The sequence below is a fragment of the Rhagoletis zephyria genome, unplaced genomic scaffold, assembly GCF_001687245.7.
Source record: "Rhagoletis zephyria isolate East Lansing unplaced genomic scaffold, Rhagoletis_zephyria_1.1 Rzeph_scaffold_04593, whole genome shotgun sequence".
NCBI classification, from domain to species: Eukaryota; Metazoa; Arthropoda; class Insecta; order Diptera; family Tephritidae; genus Rhagoletis; species Rhagoletis zephyria.
The window spans coordinates 26,454-32,810 of NW_016161676.1; positions in this window are offsets into that span (position 1 = coordinate 26,454).

Below are 6,357 nucleotides of genomic sequence, written 5' to 3' on the forward strand. Positions count from 1 at the left end.
CGAATCATTCCTGTAAAGAGGTGAATAATTTAAAACTTAAATTAAATAAATTCAATATATTTATTATTATTCATATTTACAGAAGATAGAAAACTGCAATTGAAAGGATATGCATTTTTTATTAAAACATATTAGTGGTATTCACCAAAGTGAGCAAGTGGCCTGGCAGTCTGGCAAAAGAGCAGATTAGCTCAAGCAATGCCAGTTGTCAATAGTTGTTGCTTGAGCTCATCTGCTCTTTTGCTAGAGTGCCAGGCCACTTGCTCAAGTTGGTGTATACCACTATAGTATTGTGAATATGTAAACAGCTATGTTGACCGAAACAAGAAAAGTCAGATTTTACTTTTATAATTGATCGAAAAAATAAAAGTCAAGTTGTAACTTATATAATTGTCCGAAAAAATAAAAGTCAAATTCTAACTTTTATATTTGACTGAAAAAATAAAAGCAACTTTTATCTTTTACTTTTGACTGAAAAACTATCAGTAAAAAATAACGGTAATTGCTGACTTTTTTGAAAAAAGTAAAGAAAAAAATAAATCATATACGATTAACATTCCTTGGCTAACAAGCATCACATTGCTATATACAAATGTTAAAAACACCAATTCTTTCCGACTGACTTTTTGAATTAAAATTTTGAGAATAACTATTATTTTCGGTCCCTGACTATATATAGTTTAACTTTACTACAGAAAAATTACACAGAATTTTCTGTAGTTAAGTTTAACTAATGATTTAACTATACTTAAAAAAGATAAGTTAACGGCCCTCAATGATTTATTTTTTTTTTATAACACGGTGTAACAAAACAAAAAAAAAAAATTAATACATTTAGCATAAACGAATAAACTAGCATAAAAAATCTGCGTACTCAAAATGTTCAATACGGCAAAGCAACGATTATAAATTGTTAGTTTACCTTACAAAATTGCGGAGGAATATTACCGAGTGTACGGAAAAGTTTATGTTTTTACTTTTTTTTTTGAATAACGTCTGGTCCGGCTATTTGGCTTATTATACAGGTATGAAGAGCTATGAATTTAAAAAATACATCAGGGTTTATTTGAGATATTCGCCTTTGACCACTACGTTTTGTATATTTCCCAGTACTGCAAATCTTTTGACTGCCATTCACCTGGGAGTGGCCAGAAGTGATTTGTGTGTGCAGCTCACTACGTCCGAATATTTATATTCATGAATCCTCTGGGTAGTGACCGAACGCTAGTATGGGAGCGAGCTAAAGTGGGAGGTCGTAACNAGAAAACTGCAATTGAAAGGATATGCATTTTTTATTAAAACATATTAGTGGTATTCACCAAAGTGAGCAAGTGGCCTGGCAGTCTGGCAAAAGAGCAGATTAGCTCAAGCAATGCCAGTTGTCAATAGTTGTTGCTTGAGCTCATCTGCTCTTTTGCTAGAGTGCCAGGCCACTTGCTCAAGTTGGTGTATACCACTATTGTATTGTGAATATGTAAACAGCTATGTTGACCGAAACAAGAAAAGTCAGATTTAACTTTTATAATTGATCGAAAAAATAAAAGTCAAGTTGTAACTTATATAATTGACCGAAAAAATAAAAGTCAAATTCTAACTTTTATATTTGACTGAAAAAATAAAAGCAACATTTATCTTTTACTTTTGACTGAAAAACTATCAGTAAAAAATAACGGTAATTGCTGACTTTTTTGAAAAAAGTAAAGAAAAAAATAAATCATATACGATTAACATTCCTTGGCTATCAAGCATCACATTGCTATATACAAATGTTAAAAACACCAATTCTTTCCGACTGACTTTTTGAATTAAAATTTTGAGAATAACTATTATTTTCGGTCCCTGACTATATATAGTTAAACTTTACTACAGAAAAATTACACAGAATTTTCTGTAGTTAAGTTAACTAATGATTTAACTATACTTAAAAAAGATAAGTTAACGGCCCTTAATGCTTTATTTTTTTTTTTATAACACGATGTAACAAAACAAAAAAAAAAATTAATACATTTAGCATAAACGAATAAACCAGCATAAAAAATCTGCGTACTCAAAATGTTCAATACGGCAAAGCAACGATTATAAATTGTTAGTTTACCTTAGAAAATTGCGGAGGAATATTACCGAGTGTACGGAAAAGTATATGTTTTATATTTTTTTTTGAATAACGTCTGGTCCGGCTATTTGGCTTATTATACAGGTATGGAGAGCTATGAATTTAAAAAATACATCAGGGTTTATTTAAGATATTCGCCTTTGACCACTACGTTTTGTATAATTCCCAGTACTGCAAAGCTTTTGACTGCCATTCACCTGGGAGTGGCCAGAAGTGATTTGTGTGTGCAGTTCACTACGTCCGAATATTTATATTCATGAATCCTCAGGGTAGTGACCGAACACTAGTATAGGAGCGAGCTAAAGTGGGAGGGCGTAACACTCCGCGTGCGCTGGGTTTGGGTCCCGCCACGTTAAAACCCTGTGCAATGAAAAATATAACACATGCCTCGGATGATACCCCCTATTTGTGACGATCACTACTATGATTTGAGGGTATGCACCTGGAATACCCGAACGCTTAATCGGGAAGGTGTCTCTGCCCGGCTGGTTGATGTCCTAGGGAAATAAAGGCTGACGTCACCGCCATCCATGAAATGCGATGGACGGGGCGAGGAAGGTAAGTGTGAAGTCTGGCGACGTCTACTACAGTTGCCACGCAAAGGAGCGCAAGCCGGTGTTGGATTTGTGGGGGGAGAGACCCGCGTTCACTGTAGTGGACGAACGTCTAGCCACAATCCGCATCAAAGCGAGATTCTTCAACATCTCGCTCATATGTGCCAATGCCCCGATGGAAGAGAAGGACGAGGCATCCAAGGATCTCTTAGCTTAGAGCGTACATTTTAGCGCTGCCCCCGATACCTATAAAAATCGTGCTTGGCGATTTAAATGCCAAGTTGGACAACAAAGGGATCTTTGGCAACAGTGTCGGAAAATTCAGACTCCACATAGGAACGGCGGGCTGAGGCTGATCGACTTCGCCGGGGCCTGAAACTTGGCTAGTACTGGGTTCTAGCATAAAACGATTTTTAACCGTGTGTGATTCAAAACGGATGCATAAACCAAATTTTTCAATATGAGACATTTTATGTTACCGCGGCCGCCTCTGTGCGCCGACCTCTAAGGATTTGGATGAATGTTGAAGAGATTGAAGGTCTAGGTAACATGAATATACATACGTGCTGCGTTCTTATTTTTACATAAAACCATTGTCTATAATGTCAACTTTAAGTACCCAAATGGGTGTAATGGGCTACTTAGGCGTGTGGACTCTAGATCGTCTAATGCTCGAGCACTATGGTAAAGAGACATTAAAATTTTATGAAATTTGCATGCCACCTTCAATGTCTTCAACATTCATCCAAATCCTTAGAGGTCGCGCACAGAGGTAGCCGCGGTAACATGAAATGCCTCATATGCTTTAAAATTCAAAAGAGTGCTGACTCGCTTTTGTTTTCAAATCTGGTTTTTATTTCTCACATCTGTTAAAAAAAGTAGGAATAAACGCATCGTTCATTTAACGTTAAGTGAAAATCAGCTAGTTCTCTATATTCATCCCGTTTTAAGTTTGAATTATAATTGTAATGAAATTGAATAATTGTTCACTTCCATGTTGGTCCACCGTGCAAATTAATAACTAACCAAATGTCGAACGCCAGATTCTTGACGCTTGAAAAAGGTGAAGGCTATCAACTCGGCGGAATACTTATTTCTTTTTATAGTATGTATGCTACCGCATAATTCTGGGTCACGTCAACCGATTCCCATAATTATTTTTTTAAAGGAAAGGTTCCATACTAATTTGGTTTAAATACGATCATTGGATCAGGAAGATATAACCGGCACTCTTAAATTTTTATAAATATGAGAATTGAAGTCAGCTTTGTTTTTTTGCTTGTTATAGTTTGCTCCAGTTCTCCACAGCTGAATTCCGTAGGTCTAGATCAGTTGTATAATAGTTTACTGTCAATCGTACAAAATAAAAAATTTAAAAGCTTATTTCTCTTCATCTTTATTAGTAGAGAATTGTACTCAAACTCTTCTAGAGTCCTCATATAGCTTATTAAATCTGATCACTTCAATTATCTTTGGTTTGTTTTTATATCTACAAATTCTGTGGTAGAGTTCGCAGGCCTCGGACTTTTCTCAAGGACATATTCACGATAGTAAGCGACTTTTAGCTGGAGGACAATAAGAAACCATATAAGGCTAATTCATTGATGGCCTCATGCGCATGGATCAAATTAAATAGTCGAAGGATCCAACCATCAATCCTCCGGAATGAAGAATAAGTAGCTAAGCTCCAAACTGCAAAAGGATCTTTTTATTCTCGGAGACTTAGAGCAAATCCTTGCGTTTCAATTTAAATATTTCTATAGGATTTAACCAGGGAAATGGTCCAAAAAAGTCTGAGAATTCCGTTGGTTGTACTTGTAATGGGAGAGATAACCTTTTTCGTGCCTTTTAATTCTTTCCCTGCTCAGGCCTAGCTTTCGGAGCCTTATAAAGTGTATAGCCAGTGTATTGACTTCAGATCGCTATCTAAAAGACTAGTGAATTAGACTCAGATTTGATGTACAGCAGGACTATTCTCAGGTGAATAGCCCACTCTCTTCACATTATGGCGAGTGCGACAATCCACTTTATGATCTCCTAGACGTATTTAAGTTTTTCGTACTTTCTGGCAAAGTAGAGCCCTACTGAATTGCTCAGTAGCCATCCAGTGAACAGTTGAATACCATCCGATTGATGTTGAGATCCTTCTTAAATTATGTGTGTATTTACATACTGTTATATACTGTAGTTATTGTTTTGTTGCCATTCCCATACCTGTAAATAGAAAAGAAAAAATGTTTTAAATTTTTAGCTAATATAACGGTAATTTCCAGAAATACAAAAACTGCGATAAATTACTATCTATTTAAGTTAATTTACTCAAAATTAATATTTGCAATGACCTCTTAGCAGAAATTGATTTTTAGGGAATTTTTTGGAAAATGAGCATGGCACCGCCCACTTACGCCTGCATATGTGCATCTCGGTACCCGGTTTATCAATTTCTACCAAACTCGGCACATTTAGCGTCGTTGGCGCATGTCTTGAAAATTTTCGTAATCGGACTAAAATTACTGCCATTTTCCATATAACAGTAAAATTCAGAGCTACGAAAACTCCGATCTTTCAATAACTAAAGATGCCAACTTGCAACAATCTTTTAACAAGACACAAGATTATTGATTTTTGTTAAATGGGCTTGGCACCACCCACTTATGACTACAGAAGTATCTATCAATAATCGCCTTACCGATTTCCATCAAAATTTTGTCCAATTATTTCAATATATCATAGCATATTATTGAAATTGTTTGACACTGAGAAAAGTACTCTTCTGAAAAATGGTATTTAATACGTGCGCCGGGTATATAAAGTGCGGTTTCGCCCGAACTTATACTTCCTTACTTGTTTATATTACATTGACATCGGGTTCTGAGCTAAGTTTGAAATATCATGATTTGACCCAAACTCGTGAAAATAAAAAATATTTAAAATAAAAATGTTTAAGTAAAATAAAGTAAAATAAAAATAAAATAAAACAAGTAATTTCTAAGCAAAAAACCCAACCGACTTCAATTCTCATATACAAATTTAGGAGTGCTGTTCATTACTTAATCATCGGATCTAAACCAAATAAGTATGGGGTTACCCTTTCCGGTAAGAAAAAAAAAAAGATTTATCGAATTCGGTTTACGTAGTCCAAAGTTATGCGGTAATATACGCAAAAAAAATATTCCGACGAATTGATAACCTAACATCTGTTGATACTGGAGTGAAAAAATTCTACATATCTCTAGCTTAGGTTTAAAATTAAAGCAAATTTGCTGAGTCCAAAAGAGGCAAAGGAAATTCGGAAGTCAAAATAATACGAAATCTTTTAATTAACATCTAATTGTTTCTAAATATTGCATTCAAAGTTTTGCAAAATTCTCAGTTGGGTAGTTGGTGTTTCCGACAGGGTAGGAGTGTAAGGTATTGTGGAACGATTTTCTGTCATCCCTTGTCACTTCTGGTTTGGAGACAAACCGGTTTTGGCATTGTGCTATCTTCTTCTACCTACCTGATGATGCCCACTACAGAACAACAACTACTACTTAGACTAAATAATATAATCCGCTAAGCCGTAACTAAGTAAGGGTCGTTTTCTCAAGTAACCTGTAACTTTAAAGCTCACTTTATATTTAAAGGTTGCATTAAAATCTATGATTGTGTCTAAAGAAAAGCATTCTATTATCGGTTTTAAATTGGTTT